General features: G+C 30.1%; 1 pseudogene; it reads right to left on the minus strand.

Moving 5' to 3' along the window:
• Positions 1-11130: 11130 nt before the first annotated feature.
• Positions 11131-16119, minus strand: LOC120079889 (annotated as a pseudogene).
• Positions 16120-16653: the final 534 nt, after the last annotated feature.

Consider the following 16653-nt stretch of genomic DNA (forward strand, 5'->3'; position numbering starts at 1 on the left):
TTCAAAAAAATCAAAGAACGTAATTCCATTACTTTCGTTGCGAGATCGAAGCGTTTCACCCTTCATAAAACACTCTACTTCAACAAAGAATTTAGATTGAGTTATATATATACACACATGTATATAAGTATGTATGTATATGTATAATAAAAGAAACTAACACTTAAGTGAAAATATATCTGTAATTAGGTGCCTTCTGATTTAGGAAAAAATGGAGGCCTAGCTCAAAAGATTTTGAAAGTCGAATTATAGCTTTCAAGTGGGCAATTTTATAATATCATTGATATTATATAAACATGTGGGCCAATATGTCCAATGCATGCAATATCTATAATTTGGTTTTACCAAACGTCTTATTTTCTTTTTATTATTATTTTTTTTTGGGATATGAAATTGGATGAGATGGATGTATATTGTGTTAAACTACAAACTCTTATGTTATTGATGGTTTGAAGATTATTTCACTAAAAAGTGACTATTTTATATTATTGATACGTTTATATATTTTTGTGATAGTACCCACATACGGTTGGTGTTGGTGTTAGGAAAAATTTTCCAATACTACTTTATGAATAAGCAAAAAAATAACAGAAAAATTAAAAAAAAAATAACGAAATAAGAATCACAAGAATTTACATAAATAACTCCCAAACTGGGAGAAAACCATGAGCCATTAAAAGGAAATCCACTATGTAAAAAATTATTACAATCTCATAGAATAATTATTCCCTCATCTCAATTATAAAAGCATTCTCTCAAAACTTTTATATCACTTAAACCTGAAGTAAATGTTATCCAACACACAATAAAGCTTGTTACACATGATGTTACAACATTTCCAGAAATATCATAGATAAATGTAGAAAACTAAAGCCAGAACGAAACATAGAGTTTGGTGCAATACCGCCTATGCTTGGGGGGCAATGTGCCCTTGGAAAAATATATTCACTAATATAAAGTTAAACAATTACAACGATGTACTTATCTATAAATAAACGAAAAATTACAATGACACCCGAATAACCCAACTTAGAGAATGATCACTTATGCGCCCACTAAGTGTGAGACTCTCTCTCAATGAAACTGAGACTCTCTCTAAGTATGAGATCCCCTCACCTTAAACATACTTAGGCTCCCCCTAAATATAAGAATATTAATGAATGATCATTTAAGCTCCCCTAAGTACGAGGGTCCTTCTCAAATGTAATCTTCCACCTTCTAGTGAATGCACATTCACTTGAAAAACTTAGGCTCCCCCTAAGTTAGAGAAATCCTTCTCGAGTAATGATGACTTAGGTTTCTCCTAAGATAAAGAATCTCTTCTCAAGTAATGATGACTTAGACTCCCTCTAAGACTGAGACAATCTTCTTTTGAAGAAAGCTTCAATGATGATTTGGAACAATAACTTCAAGATCAATGATAATTCAAAATCGAAATTGCAACATTCAGCCACCACAAAAAACAAAAGGTTTCAACAAAAATTATTCAAAAGAAGCCAACACTAAAATTTAACAGCAATATATATATGGCTAGTTTCAGGAAGATATTCGATGAAGGAATAAGTCATCTTCCTAGAAAAAAATAAGCAGATCACAAAATTTCATAACAATCTTGACAAATAAGGAAAAATATTCTGCAGAATTTTCTATCTGTCACGTTACAATGTCCTTAACAATGTCACACATGTTGTAAGATATGTCACTCATCTTACAGATATATTGTTACAGTTTTGCCTGTAACAAATAAACCAATCATACTGCAATGAAAAACACCCTAACAAAACTATTTTCTCAATCTCAATAGCTAGATAATACATAAAAGGAATTAAATTAAAGTTAATACACAGAGCTTAAAAATGTTTCTTAATAGGACGACTTGAAACCAAAGTCAACCCTCCTTTTATAGTGTTTGAAGCTTATCACTTCCTTGAATATTTCCAATATAGTACGATCACTATCTAATATTTTACCAAAACCTCAATTTCACCTTAGCAAGATATTTGAAGAATCCATGGTTTCCGTTGCGTCTAATAATTTCACCAACAATCATAATTCTCTATCCTGGTAAAATAGACATATTATAAGGATGAATTTTGACTTTTTCAGAGGTAGTCATTGTCTCTTATGATGAGAATGACAACATCAACATCCGATCCAAAGCCATTTGATGAATCTATTCTTTAGGATAATCCTTTTTTCATGTGACAAGTTTGTCAATAAGTCCAACAACCTTTCTTCTTAGAGAATCTACTAGCATTACTTTTAAGCTCCATTGAACTCTCATCACTGCTTAACTCTTGAGAAATACCATTGCTCGATCTTCCATCTAGTCCCTTGTGTAACCTAGGTTGCATTAGTATGACCTTGATTTGCATTTGCCACTAGTCGAAGTTCATCCTTCTTCCATCAAATCCTCCACATTAAGCATTTATTGAACTCATAACACTTGAAACATCAACTTCATTCCTTTCAAATTTGCAAAATAGTGAACAAAACCCACAATATTAACAAACACCATAATACGTTTCAAGAGTTTCTTTCAGATGTGGAAGTAGGGTGTATAATAGCATTGAAAATATGCTATCTTGCTTCACTTAACTCGAGGTCATTTCTACATTTATGTGCTTATTTGATGATTTTATAGGTTTCGTGCACCTTTGACAAAATAAAGCTAAAAAAACCCAAAATGAAGCTTAAATCCGTCAACCAGAGTAGAAGAGGTAAAAATTACGATTTTGCCCCTACATTAGAGCACGAGGTGCCGTAAGACAAAATGTCCCATTTTCATGCAAGTGAGCACTGGCACAGTGCTCCGAAGTCTCCCAGCATGCAACTTTCCGTCAATGCTATGGCGTCATGGCGATTTTTATAAAAGTAGGTTAAATCGGATACCATTCCAACTGAATTCTATGAGTTCTCTCTACTTCCTTCTATATTTTGAGTCATTTAGATTGTAATCATCAACCTTGACTCAATTGGTGGCTAAGATGATTTGATTTTGCTAGCTTAGAGAAAAACCTATTTTTGAAGATTGTGAGATTTTGTTCTTCACTAAACTGATTTATACTTCTCGTACTTTTAGTTTTCATCTTAATTAAATTGATTATTGATCATGTTTCTTGGATTATTTGACAAAACCTCTTCTTAATTGTGTGATTAGTAGCTTTAAATTGGCATATAATACATGACATGTAATTATATATTAATCTCTAAGAAGCAACATGTTAGATTATCTTGTGAAACTGTAAATCGATAATAATTAGCATCGTGTAATCAATCTAGAGGAAACTATGTTAAATTTCTATTTAGGCAGTTCCTATAAAAAATTTACCTTAGCGTAATCTCTAAAACTTAATGCTATTAGACCACTTAAATTAGGATGTGTTTCATCTAATCAATTAGCTAATTAGATAATTAGGAGCGTTGGTTACTGTTTCTAATCAATTGGGTTAGGCATAGATAAGAAGTTAAAATCAATACTATTGGGAGTTCCTATGATCAATAGAACAAATGGGTGGATCTTATCTCCTAGGCTAGGTTGTTCCTTTTATTTGTTTGCACTTTTATTTTCTGCAATTTATAATTCCCCATTTTTATTTTCCTCTCCTAAATTCTCTACGCCACACTAACCCCTTCCCCCTTCCACCCAAATTACCTCTTTAGCTAGAAACTTGACTCGTTGAAACTAATCTTCGTACTTCCCTGTGGATTGTCCCGATCTTGCCATTATTGCCACTCCTTTGTAGAAGTTGTATAGATCGATAATTATAAATTTATTTGATTGATTCTTTTGGAAGCATCACCAAAAAGCCTACATCGAATTGACGCCATTGCCGGGGAAGCCAATTAATTTCTTATTTTTCTAGTTAAAGTTTTCTTTTGCTTTGATTTTGTTTTCTTTGAGTCTTTGTTCTAGTATGGCAGATGAGGCTTTGCATCAGTATTATGCATTGTATGCATGGTATGCCACTCAACGAGAACAAGCTGAGATAAGGAAGCTTAATGAGATTAGAAGTTGTATTTTTTAGCGTACCTCTATTATTCGAGTTTTGGTTGCTAGGGAATTATAGAATTTGAAGGTATGTAGAGTCTGTTCGCTTTAAGGTCAAACTTTCAAAGCATGTCCTCAGCTGCAACGTACCTTTGTGCATGATGCCTCCCCCTTATAGGAGTTTCCTAGCCTGTACCTCTCTTATGGTGATTCTTATGCATACCATCATGGATAGAAGGATCGACCTGGGATGTGCTGTGGAGGTCAAGATGAGTAGCCAATTCCTTAAGCTTCAAACAAGGTATGACATTAAAACAAATGATTTTTGAACTTGCTAAAAACTCTTTTTAGTTTCAGTAGGAGCATATTTAGTCTCAAAAGAAGATCTAGGTTGAGTTGCAAAGCTCAATTGAATTCATTGCCAAGCTAATTGACTTAATGCTGAGGTTGAAAAGAGAAAAAGAGCATCCTATCATCTATACCACTGGGGCGAGTTCCTTGCAAAGTATCCATTCAATAGTGACAATGATGCATACTCCCTGCCATGCCAAGAACAAGTATGTAAGGTTGAGTATGAACCTAAGTTTCATCTTGAGAAATCCTAAGTAATAGAGTTAGAGGTTACAAATCCTCATTTGTTCTTCACTCTGGTTTCTCTCTTAATTTTTAATATTGCTCTTCCCATCCTTATGAGTTCGAGTTTTTATTTTTAGTTAAGTCAGTTCTTAAGTATTTTATTTTATTTCCCCTTTCTTTTATAAATTTAAAAATCCAGAAAGACTTGTTTGGTGCCTTTCAAATGCAGAAGCGATTGTTGGCCTTTGAAAGCTATATTGACTTAAGCAAGAAGGGACCAAAGAAACACAAGAATTTTTATGTGCCTGAATCTCGTCGAGCATAGCGATGTTAAATATGTTGCGCTACCTATAGGCAACCAGAATTTTAAATTTATTTACTTTCTTGATTTAGATTTTTTAAAGTTATTTTTAATTTTGATTGAACTTAATTTTTTCCACCTTTCTTGATATTTAGATTTTTATCACCCACTGAGGAGTTGGAGAGGATTATTTTCATGAGCCAGATATCGTCGCCATCCTTTGGATAAAATTTCAACGAAGTTTTCTGTTTTCCTTATATTTTATCCCATACTTTTATTTCTTTATTACATCAGGGATAATGTAGATTTTTAAGTTTGAGGTGGGGATGTTTGTGTTCTGGCTAGAGTCCTTGAGCATCTGAGCTTGGACTATATCTATATGGTTTATATCATGTTTGTTCATCTTTGTTTGGTTTGTTATGATGATGGTCTATGATGCACTCCCTTGTGATTTTATTTGTATGAAATGATGTTTGAAATGAATAATCATGATTTTAACCATTTTTAAAATTTTTTCTTACCTTTCATGCATGCTTAAATTCTTTGTCTATATACATTAGGGCTTACATGCTTAGAATCATATTATTTAGCTTGTATTCTTGTTATCACTTTGATAGGCCCCACTAGTTAGAAAGTCCCTGCATGATAGGTTGTAATGTAATACTGAAGGAGAAAAAATGATTTATATGTGTACTTAAAAAATTTGTTGATTAAATGTGCTGAAAAGAATGTCAGGGAAAAAAACTTAATCTTGTAATATTTACGCATGACTAGCGGTAGAAAGAGTTGTCTTTATTGTGATTAGTTAGGACAATCTAGAGAAAAAGAGTGAGTATAATTCCTTCTAGTGATAGTTACTGAGTATAATTCCTTCTAGTGATAGTTACTTGAGTATTGATTGAAATACTTCAAATTGAGGGTAAATGGTCAAAAATAGAAAGTTTCATAACTACAATACCTCCTTATTACATTTGTTATACGGGCAATATTCTTGATCTATGAGAATGAGATTGTTGACATTGACCACAATTATATCTTCATAATACATATCGAAAGTTGTTCTAGCAAAGGGACAAGCTAGCCATGTTTGAATTCTCAAGCCATTTGATGTATTCTTTAATGTACAATTCTTAACTCGAATTCCCTCAACTGGTTCTTCAATAGCATCCTTCCTAAATTCCTACACTTATACCATGTCCAAGCCCACATGTTACACCGGTGATTGTTACTTCTTTGCTTCCATCTCCAAGTGAGATATAATCATCTCCAATACCAATATTTTTATATATTTATTATATTAATTCCAATTGAATTCTAATGTGAATTCTGTTAATACTATTTCTTGGTGTATCTATATTTACATTTTTGAATGTAAGGTTATTACAACCCAACACTTGGACATGAAAGTTCTATCACTCACAATTTAATTGTGATAAAGTTGAAATTCAAACTCTGTATATTTTCAAAAAAGAAAAATATTATTAATAATAATAATAGAATAAAAAATACATATTTAGTTGAAAAAAAGAATTATGAATGTTTGGTTTGATATATTAAAATTTTAATCACGATATAGATTACAATTTGATTGATATACACACTAGAAATGAGAAAGACGCTTAAATTGTAAATCAGATAATTTAAGTGTTCTTACCGTGGGAAATCTTGCACAATTAGGGTTTTTATAACAATCATTGTTTCTCCAAGCATCCTGTTAAAAAATTCACTACTTGTTAATGAAAAATTATCGATATATTTGAAATGAATCCAACCTTCAGCTATTACATCTACTGGTGTTTGCAATATCCTTTGTAGTTGAATTTCAATTTTGGACTTTTGTAAGGGCTTATTAACTCGATTGCACTTAATTTGTAAGGAGCCTTTGAATAATTATTGTTCTTTGATTTGTTGATGCAACATTTGTTAAAGTCTGTTTATAATATCAAATATAATTAGGCATGATCTATCATGTGTGAGATGTTGTTCCCCTCTCTCAAACAAAAATATATTAAGGCTCCATTTTCGTAACCATTTTTTTATTTATATTTTTAAAAAGCTGTCCTTATTTTCTCACATACACTATATCTATATATGAAGAATAAAAATTAGGTATATATAATCGGGACGGGACAAGGCCAAGGCCGAGGACGGGGGTGGAAAATATAAACCCCATCCCTATCCTTGTTCAGCCAATGGGAAAAAAAAATTTTGCTTCCTCCCTCATTCCCCATCTAATTGAGGGTTTTCCATCACATTCGGGTCAAAATTAGGCTTTGATTTTTTATATATATACTCACATATACACACATATATATAAAACTCATTGTGCACAGTGAGTTTATAATATAAAAGAGTTTTATATATAAATTAAAATTTTAGAATAACATATATACTAAATTATATATAAAGTTAATTATATATATATATATATATAAATAAAAGTAGAGATTATGATATATTGTTATAATATTTTAATTTTAATTTTTTAAAATTGTGAAAATCAAACACTTTAATTATAGGTTTGTCACATATGAGTCAGACATTTAACTATTTAAATAAAAAATATTGGTATACTGATTTAGTTAATTTTTTTGTAAAAAATCCCAACGAATTTTTTTTTGGGAATTCGATCCTCGAGAATTCTCTGTGAAGAATTTGGCGGGGATAAAGAATGAAATGGGTAGTGGAGACAAGGGACGGGAAAGTCATCCCCGATCCCACTCCACCCCGTGAACATCTCTATTTGTAAACTAATTATATTATAAAAATAAATTATAATAATCAAAATAGTTATTCAACGAGGTCAAAATATTTAGTTTTTATTGAGTTATATCGCCATTATGCATAGCACCATAATTTATCACATAAAAAATGCTATCACTAGATTGGGCTTTCCCACATCACTATCTGAATTATATTTCTTTTTCTTTCATACTTTTCCTTTAAAATGAACCAATTAAATAAAAATTGATTTCATAAATAATATTTTCCTTTAAAATAATAAAAAAAAAGTTTTTGCAAAAGAATTTTTACTAATATCTTTTTATGAAGTAAAGTTTAGGTTGATTCTCTAATATTCTTGAATTGATCAATTTATTTTGGAAGACCAACTTAAATTTAAATAAAATTTTCTAATGGTCTTTGACCATTCATGATTGTTGTTCATTATTTATTTTAATGGTGATCAATAAAATATGGGACATTAAAAAATCAACATAAAAACCATGTTTTTCTACCAATGTCATTTTCTTTAAATTAACACACAAAAAATAAACTCGGTTAGTGTTATGGGGTGCTAATATCTTCTCCGTACACAAAAGACCCCGAACCTTTGATCTTTCTTTACAACCGTTTTAGCATATTTTTGAGTGTTCAATCACATCCTTTAAATCAAGATTAGTGGTGATTCTATTTTTCTCCTCTCCAAGATAAAGTCAACCGTTCCACGTCACAAACTTATAGTGATATATATAAATTAGCATTTCGTAAATTTCAGCCGTAAACCTTAAAAAGTACCCTTATTGAGTAAATAATGTTAATTTATTGTGATTAATCATAATGATTAAATAGGACCTAGTATGTCTAAATTTGCAGAGGTTTTTCTTGTTGATAATTTTTATTCTTGAATAATTATTTAAAATATTATATCATTTATGTTTTCAACTTAAAGTAATATATTTTGTTTACTCTAGATTATTTAATACTTTTTTTTCTCTAGATTATTTTTTAAATATAAGAGAAACATATGTGTAATTTTTTACGTAAAATGATACGATTTATTTAAAAAAAACAATTGGTGACAATAAACTAAACAATTTGAAAATTTAGGACATAGAATTTAGTGGTGTGAGGAATATACTAAATATAAAAAATATCAATTTTAATTCATATGAATAAAAGTGAAAATTTATTAGGAAGTAATTGTATCAATTCTACTTTTAAAAAAGTAATAAAAAATAATTTTAAAAACTATGAAAATGAATGTGATCGTCATTTTTTATCATATTCATTCATACATAATCAATCTAATGAGTAGTTAAGATTTTTACATGAAAAATACTTAGGTGCAACCATCTATTGTGTAACTTCTATTTCATCCAATTAAATAATAAATTTAAAAAAGGAATTATTTATTTTATTTTTCAAACGAAAGGAAACATGAAATTAAATGCACTAATAATTGCTCTTTTTATATAATCATTTTAACACATTAAAAAAAGAGAGAGAAAAGAATAGCCCATAAGATAATAATGCCCCCCACACCTATTTCCTTGTTATTTACATTATTCATCGCAATCCTTCCAACGTCTTGCACTTCTAAGTCATTGATATATCCTCAATCTGCACTATAACAACTAAAGGTGGCATTTCTAGCACAACACTCATATTGTAGTATACTATTCGTAAGCATAATTTGCTCATGGATATTTAAGAAGGTCCATCATCAGTATTTATACTTCTTGTTGAATGTAACACATTGGAATCGTTGAATATTGACTTAGCTTTATTACTTAGAAAGACCACAGATTACTATACTGTTCATATATATTAAATTACCTATTGATCCAAAAGCTTAAAGTTAATGGATGAAAGTAACTTTAATATTATATCTACACTTTAACACAATATACATCATATTTAATTAGGAGATAACTTGGAATCAAATTCTTTATTTGAGATCTAGTTAGCACGTTATTTAATACATAAGAAAAAGAATTTTGCTTTTGGGTCTCATGGAAAACGTAAGGAAAATAAATGAAACAAAGGGAGACAAAAGAAAACATTTGAATTTTGCCATGGCATCCATCTGATAGAGCCCGAGCCTCCCTTTTAAATGACCAATTTTCATGACATACTTGTCATGACGCTTTTGACACACAACTATGCATTAGGTCCCTCTAACTCACATAATATAATCACATGGCCGCACACCAAAATAAATTTTCTTTTGCTCGTATTGATTGTGGAGAATTAGTAATATGATGATAAATTTGCTTTCACATGCATCGAGTATCTAACATTAAGCATTACAATAATCATTAACACACACAATTTTATCAAACACTTCAGATCCAGATATCGTTATCAAAACAACCACTTATATGGAATTAAAATTTCAGTAATTAGTAAAATTATCCACAAAATCACGTTTGGTCTAATCGACTCGTGTCCATCCTAATAGAGAATTCAAGGTTATAACAAAGTGAGCAATCCAAAAATTAATTCTAATCTATAATTTTCCTTGAATCTAATTTAATCAAATTACTTAAGCAAGTTGAAATTCAAGGTAGACTTCAATTTAGGGCATTACGGAGATTTGGTTCTTTGTTGACCCTTTTGTGGTGAAAGATGGTAAATTGGATATAAATTTTTCTTGCCACCCCATATGAAGACGCCCAAACGTTTTATAGACACAAAATTTCAACTTTGCCCTTATTTTATTTTGAAATTTTTTCTCATATTTTAGCATAACCACAACGAAAGTTTGTCCCCTAATTTACGTTCTATTTAATAATCGTTTGATTTTTTATTTTTATTTTTTTAAAATTAAGGTATAGACACTATTTCCACATCAAGATCTATTCCTTTTAAATATTTATTTTTGTTTTTGAAATTTGACTAAGAATTCAACTATCATAATTAAGAAAGATGCAGAGTGAATATACTTAATTTTCAAAAATAAAAAACAAAAAACAAAATGATTACCAAAGAGTTCTAATGTTTTATCCATTAATTGTGTGCTGTACTTATGAAAACAGTAGAGAAGTAAAACAAAAATTGTAAAGAGATAAAATTATGGGACTTTTTTAAATATAAAAAAATATTTAAAAATATTCACACTTCAGTAAGAAGTTCCAAGATTGTTTATCAACGACAAGAAAAAAAAAAAAAAACAACAACAACAACAACAAAGGGAAAGAGCACCAATTAGTTATTAAAAAAAATACCCTAAAAAATATATGAAATGCATCCATGTTATCCAGGATAACATTGTAGGACAAAAATTTTAGTTACAAGATTGTTTGGTATAATTGATAAACGAATATTGAAGGAAGAAATGTCTCTTCATTTAAAAATTCAAAAGATGGAAAGCCTACGTTCTCTCCAAGTTTATTCTATAGAATTTGAGTGCTTAAACAATGTGCACATACAAAATTCTCTGCTTTTTTAACCAACAAAATTCTCTTACATCATATAGACTAATAAATAAATAAATAACATTAAAAAAATTGTATTCAATGGTCATCTTTGTAGAAATAGCCTAAGCTGGTGGTGAAGAATTGGGAGCAAGGGAAGAACAGGCCGGAGGATTTTGCTTTCCAGAAATAATAGGCTTCACATTTGCACATTGAGATGAAATAAGACCTTCTCTTCCATTGTAAGTAAGGCCAATGTCAGCTAGCTCTACAGTTTTACATGGAACACTAGAACTACAAACAAGTTTTACTGCAAGTGCATTACTAGAAGTACCTCTAATATTCTTGAAACTAACTTTACTAATCTTGACTTTAGATGGAATCTGAAAAGTAAGAAATAAAGCATGGTTACTTGAGTTTTGACTGAGATAATTCAAATTGAGGGGAAAAAAAGTCTCATAATTACATACCTCCTTATTACATTTGTTGTACGGACAATATTCTTGATCTATGAGAATGGGATTGCTGACATTGACCATAATTATATCTTCGTAACGCATATCAGAAGTTGTTCCAGCAAAGGGAGAAGCTGGCCATGTTTTAATTCTCAAGCCATTTGTGTATTCATCAATGTACAATTCTTAACTCGAATTCCCTCAACTGGTTCTTCAACAGCATACCTTCCTAAACTTCCTACACTAATACCATGTCTAGGCCCACAAGTCACATTAGTAATGGTTACTTCTTTGCTTCCGTCTCCAAGGAGATACAATCGTCTCCAGTGCCAATGTTTGTATTAATGATATTAATTCCAATAGAACGTCCAATGTGTATTCCATCAGTGTTAATACTACTGCCTGGTGCATTTATATTTACATTCTTGAAGGGTAAGGTTATTACAACCCAATACTTGGACATGAAAGTTCTTGCTATCTTTAAGAAGTTATGTCACTCACAATTGAGTTTTTTCGATAAAACTGAACCATTAAACCTCAATATTCACCAAAAATATATATATATATATATTAATAATAATAAATAAACATGAAAAAAAAACTATATATGAATGTTTAGTTTGATACAGTTATTCTAATCACAATATATAACGTAATTCGATTGATAATACAGCTAAATAAGAGAAAGCCACTAAAATTGTTAATTAGAGATAATTTAATATACTTACCATGGAAATTCTTGCCGCAATTAGGGTTTTTGTCACAATCATTGCTTTCCCAGACTTGTTTTCTTGTCCGTCAAAAATCTCCACCACTTGGTTAATGAAAATGATCGATATATTTAAATGAAACAATCTTCATCCTGTCAGATCTGTTGGTGCTTGCAATGTCCCTTGGAATTGAATTTCTGATTGAACTATTGTAAGGGCCTACTAACTGGATCGCACTTAACTTGTTTAACTCCCGTTTGGAATAATTACTGTACTTTGACTTGTTGATGCACAAGCATCCTTCCATGCATTTGTTAGGGGCCTATTTAAAATATAATTAGGCATGAATATATCACATGTAGGGTGTTTTTCTTCCTCCTTGAACATTGATATATTAAATATTGTTTCTTATAATAATTATATTTTTTTTGTCTCTTAAAAATTGTTATGCGTTTTCTTACACTTTTACTTTCATAGCCTTTTATCGCTATTAAGTAAACAATGGAATTCTAGTGAAAATTTCCAAACAAAAGTAAGTTTATTACTTTGTCAAAAAAAAAAACAAAATTACTCATACTTTAAAAAACTCCTAAAAGATAACAAGATAATAAAGAAATCAATAGATGAAACTAGTGTTTGTAAGTTAATTTTTTAAAAAAAAAAATCAAATAGTTATCAAATAGATCTAAACATTTGGTTTTACCTGAGTTATCATCACATTAGTATACACCCATACTTTGTCACATCAAAAATAGCATCATTAGATTGAACTTTTCATAATAGAAACATATAATAGTATGAAGGTTAGAGTCACCAAGTTCAACTATGTTGGTACTCATCTTGTTCTGCTTCTTCTTGTATTCTTTTTCTGATCTGTTTGTGAGTATTTTTGAAAGTGTTTGAATGTTCTACTTCATTTTAAGTATTTATAAACTAAGGGAGAAATCACACACATTCAGCAAGTTTTCTATTATTAGCTTGCTCCATTGCCCAATTATTCCATAACTAATTATGCTAATTGTTCTCTAAATAATAATAATAATAAATAAATAAATCTCATTTAACAATCTTCAAATCTAATTTATCCAAATAGATTTCGGCCAACATTTCAATTAACCCAATTGAAATCCAAAATTAACTCAATCAATAATTTTTTTTAAATCTCATTTAATCAAATTACTTACCAGGCATGAAATGTTAAAGTAAACTTCGGTTGACAAAAACATATGAAACATGTAGGATATTGTTAATCTTCGGTTATTTGTTGACCCTTTTGTGGTGAAAGATTGGTAATTGGACATAATTTCTTCTTGCCACCCTTATAGTCACAAAATTTTAACTTTGCCCTTGTTTTATTTTGAAAAGAATAATCTTCTCTTGAGATTCTTCTAACCAAAACCAAAGTTGTCCCACGGTTTAATGTTTTATCTATTGATGTTGTGAAATTTCAAAAACGTTTATGCGAGATATGTGGGTACACATTATACAAACAAGACCAATACTTAACTATGTCTGGCCGACTAAATCTAGTGCAAATATCCTACAGATCTTTTAAGCATAGATAGATTAAGTAGTATGCGATAAGAATAGATTTAAAAATTTCTAGAATTTATCCTAAAAATTCATTGATAACTAAACAAAATTCGATTTTTTAAGTACCAAAAAGAATCGACGTTAAAGAGAAAAATAAAGAAAAAGAACGCCAATTATTTGTTATAAAAAATACCCTACAAAATATATGGAATGCATCCATGTTATTCCAGGATTTTGCGACAAAATTTTGAATTACAAGATTATTTGGTATAACTAATAAACCAAAAGAATACTTAAAAGGAAAGAAATGTCTTCATTTAAAAAATTCAAAATAGGATATTTTCACTCCAAGTTTTTTGTATAAGAACTTGAGTGCTAAAACAATATGCAAATACAAAATTCTCTCTCTCTTTAACAAACAAACTTCCTTAGTATATATGTAAAGAAAATAACATTCAAAATTTTTGTATTAAATGGATCATTGTAGAAATAGCTTAAGCTGGTGGCGAAGAATTGGGAGCAAGAGAAGAACAAGTAGGAGGGTTTTGCTTCCCAGAAACAATGGGTTTCACATTTGCACATTGAGATGAAATAGGGCCTTCGCGTCCATTGTAAGTGAGGTCGATGTCAGCTAGCTCCACAGTTTCACATGGAATACTAGAACTACAAATAAGCTTTACTGCGATTGCATTACCAGAAGTACCTCTAATATTCTTGAAACTAACCTTATTAATCTTCACTTTAGATGGAATCTGAAAAGCAAGAAAGAAACCATGGTTACTTGATTTTGATTGAAATACTTCAACTGAGGGAAAATCGTCAAAAGTAAAAAGTCTCATAACTACATTACCTCCTTATTACATTTGTTGTATGGACAATATTCTTGATCTATGAGAATGGGATTGCTGACATTGACCATAATTATATCTTCATTATGCATATCAGAAGCTGTTCCAGCAGAAGGAGAAGCTGGCCATGTTTTAATTCTCAAACCATTTGATGTATTCTTAATGTACAATTCTTTAACTTGAAGTCCCTCAACTGGTTCTTCAACAGCATACCTTCCTAAACTTCCTACACTGATACCATGTCCAGCCCACAAGTCACATTGGTAATTGTTACTTTTTTGCTTCCATCTCCAAGTGAGATACAATCATCTCCAGTGCCAATGTTTGAATTGATATATTAATTCCAATAGAACGTCCAATGTGGATTCCATCAGTGTTATATACTATTTTCTGGTGCATTTATATTACATTTTGGAGCGTAAGGTTATTACAACCCAATACTTGGACATGAAAGTTCTTGCTATTTTAGAGGTTATGTCACTCACAATTGAGTTTGTGATAAAACTAAACTTCAAACTCTGCATATTCCCAAAATAAAAATATATATTATAATAATAAAATAAACGTACATATTTAGTTGAAAAAAAGAACTATACATGAATGTTTAGTTTGATATAATTAAAATTCTAATCACAATATTAGATTGCAATTGGATTGATATAGACGCTGGAAATGAGAAAGCTACTAAAATTGTTATTAGATAATTTAAATGTACTTACCATGGGAATTCTTGCGCAATTAGGTTTTTATCACAATCATTGCTTTCCCAAGCTTGTTTTCCTTGTCCGTCAAAAACTCCACCACTTGTCAATGAAAAATGATCGATATATTTGAAATGAACCCAATCTTTCACCTGTCAGATCTATTGGTGCTTGCAATGTCCCTTGGAGTTGAATTCCGATTGAACTATTGCAAGGGCCTACTAACTGGATCGCACTTAACTTGTTACCCGCGTTTGGAATAATTACTGTACTTTGACTCTTTGATGCACAAGCATCCTTCCATGCATTTGTTAGGGCCTATTTAAAATATAATTAGGATGAAATGTCACATGTAGAGTGTTTTTCTCTCTCAAACATTGATATATTAAAGCTCTATTTTATAATCATTTGATTTTTTTTTTTTTTGTCTTTTAAAAAAATTTCTACTTTCTTACACTTTTCTTGCCATGCCTTTTATCATTGTTAAGTAAACAATTGAATTCTAAGTAAAATTTCAAAAATAAAAGTAAGTTATTACTTTTCAAAAAAAAAATACTTTATATTTTAAAAACACTCCTAAAAGGTAAACAATAAAACAAAGAAATCAATAGGTCAAACAAGCGTTTGTAAGTTTTAATTTTTTTTAAAAAAAATCAAATAGTTATCAAACGGGTCTAAACATTGATTTTTACCTGAGTTATATCACCATTAGGAACAGCACCATACTTTGTCACATCAAAAATAGTATCACTAGATTGGCCTTTCGTTTTAGAAACATATAATAGTATGACGGTTAGAGTCATCAAGTTCAACATCGTACTCATCTTGTTCTTCTTCTTTCTTATTATTTTTTCTGATCTCTTTGTGAGTATTTTTGGAAGTGTGAATATTCTATCTTCATTTTGAAGTATTTATAAAGTAAGGGAGATATCAAACAACCATGCAAAAGTTTCTATTATTAGCTTTCTCCATTGCTCCATTATTCATAACTAATTATTCTACTTGTCCTCTTTTTTTTTTTTTAAAAAAAAAAAAAAAAAAAAAAGCTTTGTGCTACTTGTCAAAAACTTTACCAATCTATTGGTGTCTAAGATTAAGCATTTCCCTTCATCAAAGTTTTATTCCATAAATTTCTCTATGCACTGAAGATAGGTTTGTGGGACAAATTAAACAAAAAACAAGTGGTGGGCATTTTTTAAATCTCATATTTTCTTTATTTATTAAAAAAACATTTAAAATGAAACTTAATAATAAAAATTGTACTATCCATCATTAAACACTTCCAAATTTAAACCACGATGCAAGTGGTGTAGGGAGTGTTGGAAGGGATAAGACGGGAAATTTATGATTTAAAGTGTTGGTTTAATTTTTTTTAGTAGTCAATTTTAAACCTGTCATTTT

The sequence above is a fragment of the Benincasa hispida genome, chromosome 6, assembly GCF_009727055.1.
Source record: "Benincasa hispida cultivar B227 chromosome 6, ASM972705v1, whole genome shotgun sequence".
Lineage (NCBI taxonomy): Eukaryota > Viridiplantae > Streptophyta > Magnoliopsida > Cucurbitales > Cucurbitaceae > Benincasa > Benincasa hispida.